The sequence below is a fragment of the Crocodylus siamensis genome, chromosome 2 (genome assembly GCF_052110815.1).
Source record: "Crocodylus siamensis isolate JL-2025a chromosome 2, ASM5211081v1, whole genome shotgun sequence".
In the NCBI taxonomy this organism is placed as follows: domain Eukaryota; kingdom Metazoa; phylum Chordata; order Crocodylia; family Crocodylidae; genus Crocodylus; species Crocodylus siamensis.
The window spans coordinates 233,524,004-233,546,706 of record NC_143396.1 but is presented as its reverse complement, the minus strand read 5'-3'; the positions used below and the strand labels follow the sequence as shown (position 1 = coordinate 233,546,706).

The following is a 22,703-nucleotide window of genomic DNA, read 5'->3' as shown; positions in this document are numbered from 1 at the left end:
TGACAGTTCCCCCTTCCTCCCCCCCACCGTGGGAGAGGCAGTCTGAAGGCAGAAGCGGCAAGGGGCCCAATCCCTCCTTTTTCTTCGTGGAGCCTGTCTGTGTCTCACATGGTTGTGAGGCAAGCTGCCGGCAGGCCGAGAGATCCCTGAGCTGCAGAGGGCCCTGGTGCTTCCTTCCATGGCAGCAGTGCTCCCTGGGGCTGCTCGAGCAGGCAGCTAGCATGTGGGGGGCTGCCCCAGCTTGGGCTCAGGGAACAGTTGGATCGGGCTGGGTGTTGCCAGTGAGCTGGGGCAGCCCCTGCCCGCTAGCTGCCCACCCAGGTGGCCCTGGGGGGCACTGCTTCCATGGAGGGAAGGTGGGGGCCCCCCTCAGCTCCAGGCCCACAGGCAGCTCACCCCTGGCCACCGGGGAGCTAAGCAGGTGCCTCAGAAAAAAATTAAAGGATTTAATTTTTTGCTGCTTTTTTTTTATCTTCAGTGTCGCCTGCCCGCATGAGCTGCTGCTGGGCCATACAGCCTCTGAGCTGCAAGGGGCCTAGTCCTTCCCTCCCTTGGGGCCGCCTGGGTGAGGTGCTAGCTGTATGGGTGCTGCTACAGTTTACAGGCAGCACCTGCTGGATCCAACTCTTCCCCGAGTCCACGCACTGGAAGCTCGCTGGGCACTGCTCTTTGCACAGGCCTGAGGAAGAGTTGGATCCGGCTGAGAGTTGCTGCCTGTGAGCTGGGGCAGTACCTGCACATCTAGGACCCAACCTGGGCAGCCCCGGAGAGCACTGCCACTGCGGAGGGAATACCAGACCCCCCCCACAGCTCAGGGGCTGCACAGCTTGGTGGCAACCCCCACCTGCTAGCAACCCACCCAGGCGGCCCCAGAAGTCACCACTGCTGTGGAGGAAAGGACCAGGCCTCCACAGCTCAGGGGCTGCTTGGCCCACCACAACTTGCACGCTGGCTGTGGGAGAGGCAGGCAGGCTCCACAGGGAAAAAAAAAGGACTGGGCCCCTTACCATAAGTGATGGAAGCCCCTAAACTGAAACAGTGGGTTTTTAATCATCGCAATTAGAAATCCACTGTTTCAAATTAGGGGACTAAACCCCCATCACATGTACAAGAGGCCTCTGAGACTCTTAGGACCTCTGAGATGGAAAAAGGACATAGGTGTCTAAAGCGGGATTATATGACATCTAATTCCAAAACTGTGGTCCTGATAACTGTCTTGCATCTTCTGCCAAAATTCCCCAGGCACCTAGAAGAGCACCTCTACATATTGTGACAGGGCTGAACAGGCACCTACCTAATGCCCAAGCCTGACTGGCATGCAGAAACTAGGTGTGCTCCAAGTTTTTGGAAAAGCTTGGTATGGTAGGCATCAACACACAACAAAACAGGATGACCGGACTCCCTGCAAATTTCTTCAGCAATCTCTTGCAGTGGAGGATGATTGCCTTCCATGATTGTCTTGTCTGTGTGTCCAGAGATGGCTGATGAGGCCTATCCAAGATCAACAGACTACTGCAGCTCAGACATATGTTTGTGTGTGGGGTGGGTGGTGCTGGAGTCTTGATTTGGTCCACAACACACTGTTTCTGCCTCTCCTGCTTTCCCATTTCCTGTTGTTGTTGTGAGGTTTCAAAGTACTGCAATCCTTGCAGCAGATTCTTCCTCCATTGTGGGGCAGTCCTGGGTGATAGTCTCCCTTGACTTGACATCAATGTTGTATTTTTTTTAAATTGGCTTTGAGGTGCTTTCTCTACACGGAAGTGCTCTACCCTCCTCTTGAGCATATGCCTTGGCTGAGCTGGGAGAATAAACTTGCTTCAGGAATCTGGAGTTGGACATCTGAATGACATGGCTGGCCCAACAAAATTTATGTTGGTTGATCATCACTTCAGTGCTCATGGTGTTTGCTTGCAGGAGGATGCTAGAGTTGGTGCATCTGTAGCAGAAAGCCCCCTTTGTACATTTCCCTTCTGGACATTGATATAACAGAAGCCCCTTCTTGCCTGCAACTGCCCCCGCCATTTTGTGCATTTCTTTTCCTTCTCAGTATTGGCGGAGACCTAGCACACTCATTGCATGGGTGTGGCAAGGCTCAGAACAAGCCAGAAAGCTGAAGTGGCTTTCTGTAGAAGAAACCTAGAAACTACATCTACTTATCAATTAAGTTCAGTGTCACTAAAGAAAACAAAAGAACTAAAATATCCACTTCAAAGACTGTAAATATATCCTGTGCTAACCTAACTCGGTTACTGCCACTAGTAGTCTTTGATCCTCACTACCCCACATTGTATTTTTATATATTTCTCACACTGCATTTTCATATTTCATCTGTCTCATCTTTACCATGGCATTTTGTATTTTATATTTTATACTTTTAAACTCTTAAGGAATGTACTCCCTGAAGAATGAAGTTACACCCTGGACCATTGTTAAAATCTGCATTGAAATTGTAATTGTAAAGTGATAAAATCTGTTGAGTGAATGCGAGTGAGTGATGATCATCAGTAGACAACAGCCTAGTCTAAGGAACTCCATTTTAAGCTAATCAAGCGAACAAACTAATTCCTGGAACTGAGCACTCACCCTATGGAGTATTCCTGTAACCCATGACAGTACAGCCATTAAGTCAATAAGTCAAGGGTGGACTCCCAAAACTTCAAGTGCTAGCAGGCAGAGACCCCTGTAACTAACAACTGTCAGGTACTACTCAAGACCCACATGGGACAGTGACCTCCAGATTCAGTAGCCAAGTTCATGCTGGGGAATCACACAAGTTTGCCAGAAAGGGATAAAAGGCAGTGAAGTGTGACCCTCAGTGGTGCCCTCTCATCCAGCACCTGACCTACCAAGATAGAAGGACAAGCAGGCGACCCTTTTCTGGAGAAGATATTGCCTTGAAGGAAGCTGACCATCAACAGCAGACTCCAGAGCCTCGGATAGGAAGATGTATCGACACCAGTGCTCTCACAACCATTACAGCAGCTACTATACACTATATTACATGAGTTTGAAAGAGTGAGTGCATGTGCTAAGGTGACCAGTACCACCCATAACTCAAAGTTTGCATTATTTTATTGGTAACTTCATATCCTGTCCAATAAACTAGAATTTATTATGATCCCGTGAGTTGGTCCTTTGTAGCCAACACATCTGTCCTCCCACTGCATTCAGAGGATCTCCCATAGGTAGCATTGATGGTATTTCTCCAACAACTTTAGATGTCTCCTGTACGTTGTCCATGTCTCAGCTCCATACAGCAAGGTGAGAATCATGACTCCTTTATAAACCATGAGCTTGGTTTCAGATCTGATGTTGCAATCTTCAAACATCTGTTTCTTCAGGGGTCCAAAGGCCGCACTAGCACATTTGAGGTGATGTTGTATTTTTTTGCTGATGTCGGCCTCCTGTGAGAGATGGCTTCCAAGGTACAGGGAAATACTCAACATTCTCCAGAATCTCACCATGGATCTAAATTACTGGAGCTGGGGACTGTTCATTAGTAGCTTGTTGGTGGAGGACCTTAGTCTTCTGAATGTTAAGAGTCAATCCCACTTCCTTGTATGCCTTGGTAAAGATATTGGTGATTGCCTGAAGGTCTGCACACACTATAGCATCATCAGTATACTGGAATTTAATGACTGAGGTCAGGATGGTCTTGATTTTGGCTCAGAGTTGGCTGAAGTTAAACAGCTTGCCATCCATTCAGTAGTTTAACTCCATTCACTCTGGAAGCTTGTTGGTCAAATGTAACATTGTGGTAAGGAATACTGAGAAGAGTGCAGCCTTACTTAACTCCCATTTTAACCTAAAAGGGATCTGTGATGGATCCATTGCTAAGAACCACCACTTGCATACTGTCATAGAGCAGGCAGAGAATGGTGACAAATTTTGGTGGGCATCCATACTTCAGAAGGCTCCTCCACAACACTTCTCAGCTTACAGTGGTACTAATTCCACTTTAATCCTAGTTCCTAGAGCCCTTGGCTTCCGCAGGAGGGGTGGAAAGTGTCCATAATCAGGATAACCTTAAGCCTGATGGCTAGGGCATGCTCCTGGAAGGAGGCAGCCATAGATTCGAAACTTTTCAGGGCAAGGAAGGAATCGAGCCTGAGTTTTCCATTGTTCAATGAGTGCTCTAACTACTAGGATCCTATATAAGAGGGAAGCATCACTTCTTTCTCTAGCAGCCATCTTTTATGAGCTCTGTCCAGTTCCCTAAAAAATGTGGGTGCCTACCTCCAAGAAAGGGTTCAGGGCTGTGGCTCTTACCTGGATAAGCACCTTTTGGTATGCCTGAATAAGGTGTCCATGTCTCCTCAGATGTAGGGGTCAGCTGTAGCCTAGCTCTAGGCATCTCTGTCTTGAGCCTATGCTGACATTGGGCAGTTCCCTGCTCAGCTCACTAGTTTAAGATACCATTCTCTCGCTAGGTGCTGTATAGAGAACATAGGCACCTGACAGGGCTCAGAATTTCTTTGTGAGGGAGAGGCACCTGAAAGCGAAGTGCCTATATCCTTTATTGGATATGGCCATTAGTGATTTATTCTTCCTCTTGAGCAAGTGATTAGATCATTTTATTGATTACCACTGTTTATCAGACACACTGTTGGATGTGGCCCCAAGTGATTTATTCCTCTTGGTAATTAAATGATTAGATAATACTTTCCTCAAGGAATGTCAGCCAAGCACCTGGATTCCTTTCCTTAACTCCCACATAGCAAAGGACCAATGCTCTTACCTAATTTTAGGTATGTGCTTCCTCCCATTGTTGCTGGTGGGAGTACCCAGGTATTTCAGTACATGAAAACACATGCGTGCACACACACACATGCTTGCATGCTTTGCTGGATACAGCCTTTATTGGCTAACCTTAAGAAACAGCTCTTATTGTGTGGGCTTGCTCGTGTTCCAGTTTATTTCCAGAGAGAGAATTTTGGGGGTGCAAGACCTGATCTCAACCTCCCCTGGAAACCATAGACTGATGCCCTTAGGAGGACTGGTCATTATAGTTTCATAGTTTCATAGTTTCTAGGGTTGGAAGGGACCTGAGTAGATCATCTAGCCCGACCCCCTTCCATGGCAGGAAGGAGTACTGTGGTCAAACGACCCCAGCAAGGTGTACATCTAACCTCCTCTTAAAGACCCCCAGGGTAGGAGCCAGCACCACTTCTCTTGGAAGTTGGTTCCAGATTCTAGCCACCCTGACCATGAAGTAGCGCCTCCTGATATCTAGCCTAAATCTACCCTCTGCCAGCTTGTGACCATTATTCCTGGTCACTCCTGGCGGTGCTCGGGAGAACAGGGACTCCCCCAATGCCTGATGATCCCCCTTGACTAGTTTGTAGCAGGCCACTAGATCCCCCCTCAGCCTTCTCTTGTGGAGGCTGAACAGGTTCAGGTCCTGTAGCCTCTCCTCGTAAGGCCTGCCCTGCTGCCCCCTGATCAGGCAAGTGGCCTCCTTTGGCCCCTCTCCATGCTGTCCACATCCCTCTTGAAGTGCGGCACCCAGAACTGGATGCAGTACTCCAGCTGCGGCCTGACCAGTGCTGCATAGAGGGGGAGAATCACCTCCTTGGACCTGCTCGAGATGTATGTGTAGATGCATGACAAGGTGTGGTTGGCCTACCTGATGCATCCCCACACTGCTGGGCCATGTTCATCTTGGAGTCAATATGACTCCAAGATCCTTTTCTACCTCTGTACTGACAAGAAGGGAGTTCCCCAGCCTGTAGGTGTGGTGCCAGTTGTTCCTCTCCAGGTGCATCACTTTGCACTTGTTTGTGTTGAATCCCATCCTATTCTCATCTGCCCACCCCTGTGACCTGTCTAGGTCAGATTGCAGCCTCTTGCTCCCTTCTAGTGTGCCCACATCCCCCCACATCTTAGTGTCATCAGCAAATTTGAACAGGGTGCATCTACCCCCTCGTCCAAGTCACTGATGAAGATGTTGAACAGTGCGGGCCCGAGGACCGAGCCCTGGGGGACCCCACTGCCCACATCCCTCCAGGCTGAAAATGACCCATCCACCACCACTCTCTGGGTGTGGCCCTCCAGCCAGTTGGTGACCCAGTTGATTGTGTGGGTGTCGACACCACAGTCCCCCAGTTTCTTAATGAGAACAGGGTGAGAGACAGTGTTGAAGGCCTTCTGAAAGTCCAGGAAGACTATGTCCATTGCTACCCCTGCATCTAATGATTTGGTGAGCTTATCATAGAAGGCTACCAGGTTGGTCTGACAGGATCTGCCACTAATGAACCCGTGTTGGTTGCCCCTAAGCATGATCTCCCCTGCTGGCCCCTCGTGGATATGTGCCAGAATAATTTTCTCAAGAAGCTTACCCAGGATCGAGGTAAGACCAACTGGCCTATAGTTTCCTGGGTCCTCCTTCTTCCCCTTTTTGAAGATGGGAACCACATTGGCCCTCTTCCAGTCCTTTGGCACCAGATCCAACTCACTGAAGCAGGCAAGAAGGAAAGAATGAGGAAAGATTCCAAGAGAAACAGGTGCTGAATAATTAACTGAGGTGAAAGGCATGTATTAGGAAAGGGATGTGTAAATGTTTTATTTTATTTCTGTATAACTGCTGCGCAGGACTCTCACATTTATGTGATGTTATAGTTCTGGCTTTTAATCAAAATGAAAGCTTTATATTTTCCCACGCTTGTATTAAACTGCACATGCGTATTTTGTAAGTTTCATTTCTTATCTGTAAGTGTCATTCCTGCAGAAACGAAACTTATATAGAAAATCTACCTAGTAACTATTATGTAAAAGAAAACTATCCTATCCCTGTATGCTTAGCTTGTATCATAGTTAGTGTCACAGAGGCAGTCCAACCAACATCTATAAAGAGGCATAGAGGCAAGAAGTAGCAGAGACGATGACTGAATGACCCTTCACGCTTGATCAACCTGTAGCCAGTCCTCAGCCTCCCCGCCTGGGCGTATCCCAGCAAAAACCAAGGCCTCGAAAATCCGACAATCGACAGCGATTCACCGCGTTACAGTTTTGTTATCTATCATCCTATTCATGAGCTGTTGACCAGCCCTAGGACTAACTAGTGAGTAGCCACACCTATCCCGCAAGGGGTGGAAAGCAAGAGCTCGCTAGTGAACCCTGTGGGCCAACAGACCCCCTTTGTATCCGGGATACTGTAACTGAAGAAACATCGGAGACTCCACCTCTTAACTGCCTCTCTTCGTAGTTTAGGCAACATATCTATGCTTTCTATTCTTATATTTACTGTAACTTCGTTCCAGCTGGTCTCCCCTCTTATTCGTAAGAGGGTAAGGCCAGGTGAGTGAATAAAACAAATTTTTACTTTACCTTATATTTACTCCGTAATAACTTCTACCACTAACACCCTATCTCAATGAGCTGTTGACCTGTTCTGGGACTTAAGGAGTTGGCAGCCGCACCTAGCCCATCGGGTTAGAACGCAAGGGCTTACTCCGGAACCCCGTGAACCAACAGACATCCTACAAACTTATTATAGAAAACTAACAACTTACTCTAAGTCGTCTACTTGCGCCAACTTGGTGAACCTTGAAGGCGGTCATAAAGCTACCTCCAATCCCGCCCCACAAGCCGCGCGCTCGCCCGCTCCGTAAAGCCCGCGGCTCCCCAAGCGGTGCCGGAATTGCTAGCCCGGCATTCTGCCACAGGATGGAGAGTGGAAGGGCTCCTCTCTGAGTAAATAATGATAGATTGATACAACCTGTGAACAGCTAAGGTGAAAACCTATCCACCCACAACTTCCTTCCGTTCACTTTCACAGTCATCCTCTAAATTATTTCCCTCTTAACCACTCCTGTATTTCACTCTGTGCCAGAACCTTGTGGCTGGGATAGACTGCCAGGAATATTTTTAGTGCAGTGAACTTTCCCTCGTGCTCTTCCACCCATTTTTTCCTCCCTTCGCTTCATTCCCCTAACTTCTACCTTTCTCTGCTTCTCTTTTGTTGGAACCTTGTTTTTTCTTCCACCCTATAGTTAGATGCTGCTGTGGGTCGTGGATACGAAGTTGGTGCATATGCCCTTGTGAGTAAGCTGAGAGCCTGGGGAGTAGGAAAGTGAAGTCTGTGCCAGCTTCTCTGTCTGCAGCCCTGTACTTATGTGCTGTTGCTGTGGTGAACTGCATTAGGGCCCTCCGTGGGAGGTAAGCATCTATCAAGGAGCATCGCAAGCAAAGTGCTTATTAGTTGTAAGGAACAGGATGATTCTGAAGCCATGTTTGTTTCTGTACAGTACCTCCTCCTCCCCCTATTGTGCATTCCCTCAACTAACCTTGTATGGGACAGCTGACCTATTCCATCCCTCTCCCCCCATATACTATTGCTATGTTATATTACTGTATAGCCTCACAGAGGTACTTTAGGATGAACCAGTGCTTGATCCAGTTAAGAGCCCTTGGAGAACTTACTGCCACTGCAATAAGTGGTGAGACTGGACAGGATTGACTGCCATTGTCTCCTCCTTTTTTCCTTGTCTCTTAATGTTCTGATTCTGATGTGCTAGAACAGTATGATGGGCAATTTCCCCCATCCTTAAAAGCCTCTAATAGGAACAATAATGTGACAAGGATGAAAAAATTAGGGTCCTATTCATAAAATCAGCAGTGTGCAATGATCATGTCGCATACTTTGAAATAGGATAATAGAGAAGCAGCCACGGGCAAAAGACTGTAATTCCATCAAGGGCTTCTAGGGAGCTCATAATCGAGATGAGTGGAGAGACAAAGAGACTGCCTTGAACCATATGTCCTCGCTTTAATTTTTTTTGTTTCAACTTGTAAAGATCCCTCTCTTTCTACAGTCCCTTTCTGGCTGCTCTGCTCCTCTTCCCTAAAACTAAACCCATGTTACTTTTACTCTCTTTCTTTTAAAATTAAACAACAAAGCAAGCCAAATATTACAGAACAGGTTATTTAAAGGCTTAACGGGTTTTGCAGCAGCACTGAAAATAGAAAAAAAATCACCTTGCCTGTTCTTTGTCCCAGGCAGAATTGTTTCTCCCTTCAGTGCAGCTTTTGTATTTTCTTGTCCTTTGACCCATCTTAAGGGTATCAAGTGATGGGATTTCCACCAGAGAAAGAGCAGAGTAGGGACTGAGTCATGAGTTGCCTACTTTAATGCCAGTTCAAGAGGATGGGAAGTCTGACCTACAAGTTGCCTTCCCTTACTTTGTTGCTATATGTATTTCATCAACACAGCTTCAAGCAGAAGTTGGTGTTTCAAATACAGCTGTCTTCTAAAAAAACATGAGTGTATTTAGAAATAGAATAGAACCAGCAGCAGTCTAGCTGCTGCAGAATTGAGCTTGGTGCTTGGTAATTTTACTGAGCAGTATAAATTGTCTTGCACTGAACATTGTGCTGCCACAGGTCAACTCCTACCAGCATCCTGTGTACTGCAGCCTGTAGTACAGACATATTCAATAAAAAGGGGCACTTTCTTACTCAGCAGTTTTGTTACTTCTGTGCATTAAGGCTTACAGGTTCTTCCTTTCCAGAGTAATGTAAAGCTTATAGTTTTCTGCTGAACTGATGCAACTAAGGGAGGAGGAGTTTATTTCTGGTAGGTCTCAGAAGTTCTGGCCAAGTTCCACCTGCAGAAAGTTCATTGTTAATGATGAATGAGCCAGAAGGAATCTTGCTTAGTCTCATATTCAAAGCTGAATTTACAGGGCTGAATTTACAGATGGAAAAAATGTCTTTCAAACTGAGCAGATTTGAGTAGGAAGTTTCTGAAAATTGGAGCCCCTCTGTTTAACTTTCACAAAGTCATTGTGGGAGTACAACACTTCAGAGTTCATCCTGGTTGTTACCATTGTTGTAAACTAGTCCAGTTGCTAATAATGCTGCATTTATTTTCACTGAAGTCTTATGGGACATGCATTTTATCATATTAACCAGCAAATTGCCTGTCAAGAATGATGGTGCAGGCAGTGCCACCATGATGGTGGGGACGGGGAAAGGGGGGGGTGAGGCCAGCGCCATGCCACCACCACCTTGCGCCACCACCACCTCCAAGGAGCAGGGCCGGGTGGGGAGTGGCAAGGCCAGCAGCCCTGGCCTTGCCCCCCACTCTGTCCCCTCTGTCCCCACCACCATGGTGGTGCTCTGTCCCCACTGTCCCTCTCCGTCACCACCCTGCACTGCCACCTCCGAGGAACAGGGCTGGGGGAGGGAGAGGGGAGGCTGCTGTATCTCCTCCGTCCCCACCGTTATGGCTGCTCTGTCCCTGCCATCATTCCCCCCCACACCATTCTGCATCCATCCCCACACCGCCCCCCCCGCCCTGTCCCTGCTGTCATTCTTAATGGGCAATTTGACCTGTGTGCAGCACTGGCTGGAGCCATGGCCCACTGGGAGCCACGGCCCCCAAAAGCATTGCGTGCACACGCACAGAACAAGCCCTTTATATCTATAGAGAGAGAATGTTGACAAGAGCTAGGCAAATGCAGCAAAACTCTGCTTATAGCTACTCATTTGACTTCCAAATAGTTGTACTGTTAGTCCAGACTACATTTTTTCTTGCATTTTCCACTAACATTTGGAACAGAGTGCTTGCTTGCCTGAGTATCTGGTAAATAGCTATGTAGGTGTCTTTTTTTGCACCCCCATGGATCTGATCCAGCTCCTAACATTGGTGCAGGTATCAAGTTTAAGCTGTCCCAAAAATGGTCTCCCTTATTACAAGGAAAGCAAGGATTTGGGGGTTATCTTTTATTGGGCCAACTGCAAAGTTTGGAGTGAGTTTTCTTTTCAACAAGGTTTTGGCCATAAAATAACCTTCCTATCAGCCAGGCTTAACTAGCCAGGACTTGACTTGGGTCAGCAAGCCCCTCTTTCCCCCTTCCCCCTTCTCCCTTCCCCCTGTACCTTTTTGCAGGACTCTGGATCTGGCAGCAGGTGGTAGGGCAGTCATGGTAGCTGATGTTTGTAAATGCTGAGGAGAGATGTCACCTCTCTTTTTGCCCCCGACCCATCTCCTCCCACACAGAGCAAAAAAGCACCGGTATTTGGCCAAAAAAAGGGGTGACATCTTCTTCCCCACCCCTGCTAAACAGAACTACACTTCCCAGAATGCCCTTCACTGCCATGCTCCTATGCCACCACTGCTTGTTGCTAGGATGAAGGTGCAAAAGGAGGTGTGATGGGGAATAGGAGGGTAAGGCACCCTTATGCTCCATTCTAGCACCCCCAACCCCTTAGGAGTTTATATCCCATTTGCCCACTCATCCTTGCACTACTGTGCAAGTGCCTGAAGTAAGGTACCGTCTGCCTGAAAGCTTGTCTATATCTCTGCCAAACATGCAGCTGGTCCACGAAAGATATCATCCACAAATCTTTGCCTCTTGAATATTTCCTGACCCATTATGGCTGCAACATCACTCTATGACTCCTCACTAAAAGGTAAACTTTCTAAATAAAGGAGATCAAAACAATGCCACGTGGCTGAAATAATCAGTCATATGCCAGGAAAAATAATTGAATATTTGGTAAACTGAATAGCTCCAAGAGAATCAATAGACTAAAATGTCTTGAACATTCATAAATGACACACAGATAGATAGATATGATATTTAGTCCAGTCTGTCTGCGAGTTATTTGCACATGAATGTGAACTTCATCTGATGAAGTCCTTGCTAGCTAACTCTACCTGGATTTACCTCCTGGAGGAAAAGAAAAAACATCCTAAGTAAGTAGATACGGTTCTTTAAGTAGATGTGATATCTTTTATTAGGCCAACTGGGTAGTTGGAACTTTTTTCCAACTACTCAGTTGGTCTAATAAAAGATACCACATCTACTCAAAAGTACCTTGCCTGTCTATGTCCTTAGACCAACGTGGCTACAACCAAAAACCCAGCAGCATCCTAAATAGGTGGCACTGGATAAAGAGTAGTGTCTTTAGCTCCAAGCTCCTCTTTCTTGGCAGACATCTCCACCCTCTGGTAAAGCCAGTCAACAGGACCTTTTACTTCATTTTCTTTATTCATATTCATCCCATTACCACTGGATCACAAGCCTCCCTCCTCAAGAGATGTATTGGAAGGATGTTAAATATAGACGTGAACAGTTACTAGCTATCCTGACCAGGTCAGAACCAAATGCTGGGAAAGGGTTGGGGATGGGCGGGGGGTGGGGTGTGGAATGGGAATGCAAAAGCCCTCTGGCTGGCAGATGGAATCAATGCTGAAGACAGACCCCTTAGCTGATAGTATCAGAACAACATTAAAAAACCCCCAAAACTTGTCACACCAGGGCTCTAAGTAACCAGAAGTTCATATTGTTAACAGGTACAATGACTCTTCTCCATGAACAAGACTGTTACTTCCACTATCCAGTTATCTGTCAGATTGAGTTAAGAAAACATGGCCGGACCAAGTGTGGAATTCTGTCCTGCTGCCAGACACATCTCTGCAGCTACCAGAGTGAGAAGCAGTGTGGTCCAGGGAATGGGAGCCAGAAACCTTTGCAATTCAATTCTCACTAACTCATCATGTAACATTCAGCAGATCACTTAACCACACTGTATCTCCATTTCTGTGCCTGTAAAACAGAGGGTAGCATCCCACTCACATCGGGGAGTTTATGGTTAAGATACTGCATTGGATCCTCACATTTTGCTGAGCTGTGCAGACCTAGAGATTGGGATGAAGGAAAACTGGCTTTGCACCACCTTTCTGATTTCACAAGCTAGGGGCTATACACTGCATTCAGCTGCGGTGTGCTTCTTCCCACGCCAAGCTTATCTTGGAGTTTCTCAGCTATGAGCAAATTCTACCTTGTTCTGGGTATTGTAAGCTCCAGCATTTCTTTTTTCTCTTATGCTAAAGGAATTTTTTTTTTCTTCAGAGCATCTGTTGAGCTACTCCTATGGCACAAAGGGGCTTCTGATATTGAGGATGCTCTCCATGTGAATTCTCCAGTGAGCCTTCCCTTTTGTGAAATAATATCTCTTCCAGCCCTAACATCTATGAAATCTATGAATATAAACCTGGTGTACTGCTCTCCTCCTTGGTTGCTGAGCTCTGTGGATTGATGCAAAAATCTCATTTTTGAATTTCAGGTGGAAATGTAGACACAGATAATACCGGTTCAGTAAAGTATGGCATACCACAGCCCTCAGCAACAGAGCTAGCTGATTATTGTGGCAACAGAACCCAGAGGGCAAGGACACTGATATATGGGACTGGTGTACTAGGATACAAATCCAAATTCCCCACAGAGTAAGATGGTTATTTCTGCCTTAGATTAAGAAAGCCAACCAGAAACAACAAAAGTTAGGTTTTCCAGTGAGTGTGCCACATGTGTACTCTGCTGAAGCATCAGCAACTTTGAGAACCAAAGAACTATTGCATGCATGGAGAGATTTCTTGGGGATATGAAAGTGCAGTACAGGAAAGATTTTGGCTTATTTCAGGCCTGCTGTTTACCTCCCATAATCTTTTTTCCCCCTGTGCAAAGTCAGTGTGAAGTGCTCCTATTGAGAAGTTCATAATGGCTTTCATTACACTTGCATTTACTCCCCAGAGGTGAAAATAGCTACACAAAGTGCAGGGCAGTGAATGAGTCCCACCCACCTCATCCAGAACGCCATCTAGCAGTGAGGATGACAACTGTACAAGGATAAGCATTTGCATGTACATAGTTTGGACTGAGGCTGATTTTTGTTTGGGTTGCTTATGGAAAGCCCTGGCTACACACAGTTGCTCCCATTCAGGAGACTGAGGGATTGGAACAGGGGTAAAATGTTTCCTGGATTAGGGCAGGTTGTGCTTCCAGGCCCTGAGTTACATGGACACATGGATGTGTTTTCTCCAGTAGGTCTGAGCAGAAAATGTGACCATGTCCCCACTATTTGCCAAAGGATGTGGAACTGAAGATTTGTGAAGGCTGATTTGGAGGTACATTGTTTCAGTGACGTTTTCTGGGTTCATCACATTATTACGGTACCTCATAGGGCAAGGGCCAAGGTTGACTGTAATCCAAGCAGAACAAAAACTTGATCTGGCATTAAAAAAGGAAAACCCTGTTGCTCTGAACAGGGCAGAACAAGAACTTGAACCAGGGCTATAATCAACAGGCATTAATAATGAACATCCCTAAGTGATTAGGAAGCCTCGGAATAAGCAAAATTGTTCTTTGGTGATTTGAGAAACTGTGCTATTGCTCCACCTGTTCAGGGATTGCCAGTTAATGCTTGCAGGCTGAGGCAGTCTAAGGATGTGGGATAAGGATCTGGTTTTTAGTTTCAGTTATGACTTGAGCTTCTTGCAACGAGGTGAGTTAAATACCCTCTCTGTTCAGAGGTTTTTATATTGCAGCTATAGGGAAGGGAAGGCTGTGAAACCTAAGGAATCCCAGTTTAAAAACAGATTATTCAACATGAGATAAAGGAGAGTGAGTCTTTGCAGCAGTGGTTCTCAGCCAGGCTGTCATGAGATCCCTACACTAGATGTGCAAACACTTGCACATGCTTCACAAGATAAACCAGAGATTTCAACTAAGAATCCATTGCATCAAAACCATTCTGACCTGTTGTGATCTTTCTGAATTATTTGTAACAGAAAAATGGGGGGGAGAGTTGTTTTTCCCCCTGTAGTCAAAAAATGAAAGCTAGAGCTGGACACTTTCTGAGGGATGCTCTGTGTCTACCAAGGTTGAGAACCAATGCTTTACACTGTCAGTTTCTCCTCAGCACCTATCCAAGTGTGTGCCCTTTCACTGCCATCAGAGCTAATCAGTAGTAGTTTGGCTCTTCCTGGAATAAACTCCAGTAATTTAGCTGTCACTTGTTGAGGAGCAAGAGCTTGCACCTGGGCAGTTGCCACAGAACGCCGATGTGCATTAATGACATTAAGACTGTTGCTGTTTGCTCCCCAGCCCACTTGCGCACTGCTGAATTCAGCAGCAGGGGAAAAGCAGAGCAGGGAGTAGTGACAGCTTTCATCCCTGGTTTCTAGAGCCATGCTTAGGGAGCTTCCTGTGCATGCACCATACAGCTGAAGGGGTAAAACTGCACCCCCGATGTAGGGATTGAAAGAGTCCCACTTTTACAATGGGACTACCCCAGTGAAACACCAGCCCTGGGCATCCTGCTGAAAATGGGACAAAAGTATTAATTTGACCAAAATGACAGGACTCCCAGGACAGTTATTTTAAAATGGGCCATATGGTCACCTTAAACATTCCTGCAGAGGGTTGGACCAGCTGCCTTTTGATTTCTTCTCAAGATCTACCTGGTGTGTTTGCATTGTGTCCCTGCACACCCATGGTAGCAGAGACTGGAGGCTTTTATACTGGTTCTTAATAAAAGGATTGGTGCTTAGGACTGTGCAGCTGTCAGGGGCTCCCACTGCATTACAGTTACGTTCTGGAGAGAGGTAGTTAGCCATGTTAGTCTGGAGTCAGACAGAAGGCGGGGCAGGGCAGCACCTTTTCTGAATGAATCTTCAAGGTGCCACCCTGCCCTATCTTCAATTAGGTTGTAATAACTCTGCCTGGTAGAGAGAGGGGGGCTTAAATCGAACTTTTATATAGGCCTCCTCTAAGGTAAACCCCACCACTGAATGGCTTTCAGCTGTCTAGCTGAGGTCTGCCACAGACATGACAGCTCTTCTGCCTGCCAGCAAGGAGCTGCAGAGCTCCCCCACTCCTTCCCTCCGGAGACACCATTCCTTTTTCTTCAGCATGAAGCTGTAGTTGTTTGAAATCTCACAGTCCCTAAATGGAACTCATGATTTACATCAAATTTGTTCTAAATTAATGTTTAGCTCCTTGGAGAAATCAGCACCTCTTATGTAAGAGCTCAGTTCTCGCTAAATTGTTAGGTCTGAATTAAACATTGAGATTCCTCCTGTGTTTATTCTGCTAGCCCTTAACACTCAACAAGGAAACAATTCTCCTGCTCCTTATAACGGTAATTGTGAATCCTGACCTTGTGTGACCTAGACTTGGTCTTGGCCAAAGGCAATGATCTGGTATGTGGCTTGAAAAAGGGTGTACATACAGTGGAAGCTAGGGACAGTCCTCAAGGAGGACTATACCACAATGGTCTGCACTTGTAGGGAAATGATTAAGAAAGCTAAGGCGGCGACTGAGTTTAAGTTATCCAAGAGAGTCAAGGACAATAAAAAGTCCTTTAGGTATGTAGGGAGCAAAAAGAAAACAAATAGAAGTGTGGAGCCCCTGCTTAACGCCTCGGGACAGCTGGTAACTGACACTCAGGAAAAAAATGAACTCCTGAATGTCCACTTTGCTTTGGTATTTCACGGGACCAAGGAGAAAGACAAGCAAGATAAGGATCACAGGGGGCATGGTGGGAATGATAGCTTTCCCACTGGATGCTGAGTTGGTGCAAAACCAACTAGAAAAGCTAGGCATTTATAAGTCAGCAGGACCAGATGGACTTCACCTGAGAGTGCTGATGGAGCTGGCTGAGGTTATTGTGGAACCAACATTGTGCCCATCTTCAAGAAGGGGAAGAGGGAGAGCCCAGGCAACTATAGGCCAATCAGCCGAACCTCTGTCCCAGGGAAAATCATGGAAAAACTCATTTAAGAATCTATGTGCGATACACTCATTGAGGGTAAGATTCTGAATGACAGCCAGCATGGCTTCATCGCAGGTAGGTCTTGTCTTACCAATTTCATCTCCTTCTACGAACAGGTCTCTCACCACTTGGACATGGGAAAGAAGGTTGACATATACCTAGACTTCCAAAAGGCTTTTGATCTAGTATCCCATGATATCCTTGTGAAAGAATTGGAAGATTGTGGGCTTAACTGATCAACAGTTCAGTGGATGGAAAACTGGTGGCATGGTAGGACCCAGAGAGTTCCCATGAACTGATTTGTGTCATCCTGACAAAAAGTGGCCAGTGGTGTCCTTCAGGAGTCTGTCCTTGGACCGGTGCTTTTCAACCGCCTTATCAGTGATTTAGACATGGGGATGAAAAGCTCGCTGGCCAAGTTTGCGGACAATACCAAGTTATGGGGGAGCATGGTGATGCCATACAAAAAGTTGCAGATACAGGTGGACCTGGACAGGCTGGAGAGCTGGGCGGACTGGACCCAGATGAAGTTCAACACTCAGAAGTGTAAGGTGCTCCATCTGGGGGCAAACAAGCCCCAATGTACCTACAGGCTTGGTGGCGACAATTTGACTTGCACCACAGCCAAAACGGACCTAGGGGTAGTGATTGATCATCACATGAACATTAGCCAGTAGTATGATGCTATGGCCAGCAGGCATTAACAACACACTGGCATGCATTAACCATTGCATCTCATGCAAAACTAAGGAAGTGATAGTCCCACTGTACTCCGCACTGGTGAGACTGCAGCTGGAGTACTGTGTTCTGTTCTGGACACTGCACTTCAGCAAGGACGTGGAAAAATTTGAGAGGGTCCAGAGAACAGCCACTTGTATGATCAGAGACTTGCAAGACAAGCCATACCAGGAAAGGCTGAGGGACTTGGACCTTTTCAGCCTACAGGAGAGAAGGCTGAGAGGCGACTTGGTAGCAGCTTACTGCTACATAAGGGAGTACATCAAGAACTCAGTGAACAGCTGTTCACCAGGGCACCCCTGGGGAAGACCAGGAGCAATAGATACAAACTCCTGGAAGGCTACTTCAGGCTCAATTCCAGGAAAAACTCCTTCAGAGTCAGGGTGTCCAGACTGGGATAAACTCCCTCCAGTGGTGATGTAGTCACCTACCCTGGAAATCTTCAAAAGGAGACTAGACAGGCACCTCGCTGGGGTCACTTGACCCCAGTTGTCTTCTCCTGCCTAGTGTAGGGGGACTGGACTGGATCTACCAGGTCTCTTCCAGCCCCTAACAATCTATGAATCCATGGTCCAACCCAGATCTAGTTACTGGGCCCCTGCAAATGAAGTTGAATACCCTTTTCTGAGAGCTTCACCATGTATATTTACTGGTACACAACTCCAGCTTTATAAAGTGGTATCTTTCTAACCCATTTTGCAATTGGGTGGGCAGTGAGTGAACTGGTTTTCAGCTTGTCTGCCTTCACATGATGGCCTTGTACTTTAGAACATTTGTAATGAGACGCTTCCCTGTACACCCAAAGCACAGCACTATAAATCACGTCTTGTTTCCACTTTTAGTATATCTCAGTGTGATTTATCTTGTGCAGGCTAAGCAAGGCAATTTGATGGATTCAATCTACAACTATTAGAATGGATAACACCTGTTTGGCTCGCTGCCGCATACAAACAACAGTGATGTAGGACCCAGTCATGCAAGGTGCTAACTGCTTTGCAGGAAGGAATGAGCACCTTCATCTTTCACTGAGGCTTATGGGAACAGTGAACCTTTGGCTTAAGAAACTGTACCTTTTAAAGAGGTTTTATCATGAGTCAGTTGTAACTTCTGGTTATTATATGCAGAGAATAATGTTATGCAAAGCTAGCTATTTAGAATGGAGACACTGAATGAAGCAGATATTTGTTAGACTTCTTGGCTCTGATTAATTCCTGAACAATGCACCTACAGTGAACACCTTCAAGAGTAAATTGGATGCTTATCTTGCTGGGATCCTATGACCCCAGCTGACTTCCTGCCCTTTGGGCAGGGGGCTGGACTCGATGATCTCCCGAGGTCCCTTCCAGCCCTAATGTCTATGAAATCTATGAAATACATTTGCTGACAAGAATTGGGCCCATAGCATTTAGATTTCCATAAAATCCTGATACTGGGTTCTATTAACCTGACTCCATGAAAAATACATTAAGAAATATGAATAGTCTTAAATAAAGCTTATCTGATTTTCTGATTTTAATCCATTTTGGGTAAGTGAATATTTCCCAAGGTGATCCTTGTCTTCTGAGACTATTAATTCTTTAGCATTTTCTCAGTTCTTGAATGAAAAGGGTTCATCCTAGGAGTTGCTTGTGACCTTTCAGAGGTGTTAATTTTTGTAGTTTTATATCTAGTCTCATAATAGTTGTAGTCCCTTTACTCTCTCTGCCTCATGGAATCACACAAATGAATGCATGTGAATCTCCATTTTCATTTTCTATGGAAAAGTTCCTTATATATCTCAAGGTTGCAGACAGTAGTTGATACTGCAGTTCCAAAAGGCAAGAGAAAGGGATGCAAAATTAATTGGTTTAAAAACAATATTATTGTATTATTTTTATAAATCTGATTTATGATTTGGAAGTGCCTGATCCATGATTTGGCAATAAGAAAACATTTTTTTTTCGGTTTGATTCTTTGCTGTTTGTGTTATGTGGTTGATTTCCTGGATCTTAATGTTGATTCTCCCCCCTGATTAGCTGCAAAATATCTTTTTTTTTAAAACAGAAAAATAGCAAAATGAGAGAGGCTGCACTCTTAGACCAGTTTAACCAACACATTTTTCCTTGTGTGAGTTTGAGCTGTGGTTTGTGTTTTTTCCCTGTAGTGAAATATTTCAGACTCTGGTGCAGAAATTCTCAAAACAGCACCTAAATTGGGGATTGTAAAGATTTGGCCTGTGGGTCAGATCTGGCTCATGGAACTGTGTCATCTGGCCCCCCTGTGCTGCCTTGAGGTCTCAGTGACCCACAGACAGGATGTGAGGCATGCTTGATGGCCCTGCACAGCACTCACTCCCAGGTGGCATCCAGGGCTGAAAGAGTGGCTACCACATGCAGCACAGCCCAGGACAGATGCAGAGCTATAGAACAGCAACTACAAGGAGCGCTCTGCACTGTGGGGTAGGAGCTGGTGATGCAGGGTATCCACAGAGGAGACCTGAGAAGAGGAGTGGGTGAGGCACTGTTCAGGGGTTGGGCTGGGGTTCCCTCTGGTTGCTGTGACTCCAAGTGGCTGTGGGGAAGGGGGATGCTGCACACTGGCAACTGCCTGTGCTCAGCTCCTGCTCCCCAGGTTGCATGATGGGCTGGATCTATGACCCAGGCCAGGACACCCCTGCCAGGGCACCTCCCAGCACTGCATTAGGTTGGTGGGACCTCTGCCAGGCTTGTGATCCCTGCTGGGACCTGAAGAGCAGGAGCAGGGATGGTGTGGGCAGCACCAGCTGTTTTGCCTTCAGTGCACATGGAAGTGATCAGTGCAGGCTTAACCAGGGCTGCAGCACAGCCTTGATGCAGCCAGAGCAGGACCGCACTGCATATGTCAGCCATTCCCACCATTCTTGGGCACATACAAAGTTAGTTTGTGGGTCTGGTCCAGCCTGAAGACCAGCCCCACACCACTTATAAACCCACAGGCCTGGATGAGTTCAAAACCTCTGAGCTAAATGGAGACAAAGCATTGGCTTTGTGTGAGTCCCAAATGAAAAGATACCAAGAAGGCTATGGATGCTCAATAGGGAAAGAGAGTGTACTGTGGGTCGCATATCATTCAGTATCACTATACAACATTGATAAGGATTGTTAAGCAATGGAATAGATTACTTTGGGGGGTTATGGAATCTCCATCTCTGATTTTTTTTAAGAGTGGGTTAGACAAATATCTGCCAGGAATGGCTTAGAACTAATTGATCCTGCCTTGGCAGCAATGCAGATGAGATGAGCTTCCAAGGTCTATTCCAGTCCTGTTTTCTACGACTGATATTTTGAAGCTGACTGTGAAAGATGCACAGGAAATGAGGTGAGGTGTGCAATACAAATAGGTTGAAGAATGGTTATCCCCATGTCTGGGAGGAGACTCTCTGCCTGGAGGGGAGGTAGAGCAACAAGCAATATTTTCAGCTATCAATATATTTGCATTTGTTTTGTGATTCTCCCCCTACCTCCCCAGTGAAAAGTTTCCTAGGGAAAGGAAACCTTGGGAGGAAGAATGCAAATGGGAGACTGAAGTTCAAAGCATGCAATAAATGAATGCATTTAAGTGTTCAGATCTCAAATCCATCCCACAGATTTAGTCACATTTTACCACAGTCATTAGAAAATCCATGTAGCTCATAGCTAGTTCCTATAATCAGTTTACTAAAAAAGCATGACCTTTGAAGAAAATGAAGTTGTTTTGTATTATCCAAGATCACAGGAGCACTAAGGTACATTTGATTTGCAAGGCCTTTAATGAGTCTCACATGGTTCTGAACAGAAACTGTTGATATAAAGGGAGAAACATTCAAAACTTCAGACACTTGGTAATGGCAGCAAAAACACTTGTTTTTCTGAGAAATCTATTTTCCCTGGGCAGAAGGACGTATTTAGTTTCTCTTCCCTGCTGCTTATTGACTAGGATGATCAGCTGTGCTACTAGGGGGTGACATTTCTGCTAAACAGAGCAGTAAGGGAACTGTAACGGGCTTTGGCAGCAAGTCTTCTTTAAAGGGCTGATTCTGCAAGCTGCTGAGCATTGGCTTAGTGGTGCTTAGTGCTTGGGAAGGTCAGTACTTTCCTGCATATGCACTTGGAATTAGGGTCTCCCTTAGTAGCCGCTAGGAGTTATCACAGCCACCATGGTAGCCCTGTACATTGGGTAAGTTTAGCAAATTAACTATAAACCTCCATTCAGTTATGTAAGTGCAGATAAAGCAGGTGCTGTAACACTTCAAATTAATGAGGATTTCATCATTTTTACAGTGGGTGCGCTATTAATGTCAGGCTCAATGTGCAAGATATTGCCCTCCAGTGTCAACCTAAGAGAGTGGATATAGGATAATGCTTGTACTCTTTGTATCGCTTGCTGTTCCATGGCTTCTTGCAATGTTAGTGTACACTATTTCCCACATGACTCCTACAATATAAAGCTCTTTTTTTAAAGTTTGCAGTACATCAGTGCCTGGTTATCTGTTACATTTTAGGTTAGGTAATTGTAACTGATCTGTTACAGCAACTGAACTGTTTCTCCTTTTACTATAAAAAAATTCAGTCACAGCACTAAGTTTAACTCTAGCTAAAACTCTCCAATGGAGTCTTAGAGCCTGGATTTATTTTTTTATTTTTTTTGCCCTAAGTTACTTCTTTGTCACTCAGCATTTGAATACAGAATAGGCCATTGGGAGCAGTACTATAAAGAGTTGGGTTTATGTTCTTACCATTGCTAGGGTCACGGTTGCCATCTTGTGTGCCCCACACAGTCCTGCTTCCTTTTGACAAATGATTTGCTGTGAGATTAGACTATCCCATTCTTGTGCAGAGATGGCTCACCTCTTTAAATCTGTTCTCTTTTATACTTTCTCCCTCCACATTTCTTTTCTTCTCTTTTGATTCTCTGCTGAATTGTTAATAGAACTTGGGAACAAAAAAATTCCATCATAAATGCTTAAAGAGTTATTTTTAAAAACCCCTCTGGCAACCAGAGGAATAAGGCAGAAAATTTCATTAACAGGTTTGTGAATCAGTATGCAGCTGGGCACTTGTACAGACTTGTTCAGTAGTGTATGTTATGTTCTGGTTTATATTAATATCGGTAGGACTTCTGGCCATGGAAGGGACTGCCAAATATTCTCTGTGTATCCATACCTACAAATTACTGTGAGGTAAGGGGGAGTAGTTTACTATGCATCACCTACTCCAGTGGTGACCAAAACTTTTGGACAAGTTAAGCACTGACTCTCCCCAAGTGCCACTGTGATCCTCACCAGGAGGTAAGTATGCTAGAGTTTGCTACTGGGGCTGTTGAATAGAGGCAGGGGGGCTTGAGCCTCTGGCTACACAGAGCAGAACAGGGGACAGGGCCCTGAGAGAGGTGTCACCACCAAGAATCAG

The 22,703-nt window shown here is 45.8% G+C and overlaps 1 long non-coding RNA gene across 1 annotated transcript in view; it reads right to left on the bottom strand.

Annotated features, from left to right (window-relative positions):
* The window catches only part of LOC149871897 (uncharacterized), a 53,320-nt gene extending 31,182 nt beyond the window's left edge, over positions 1 to 22,138 (bottom strand). Inside the window, exon 1 of the long non-coding RNA XR_016440559.1 lies at positions 22,031 to 22,138. This is a non-coding gene — a long non-coding RNA (uncharacterized LOC149871897). The remainder of the gene's footprint in view (positions 1 to 22,030) is intronic.
* Between the last annotated feature and the right edge of the window lie 565 nt (positions 22,139 to 22,703).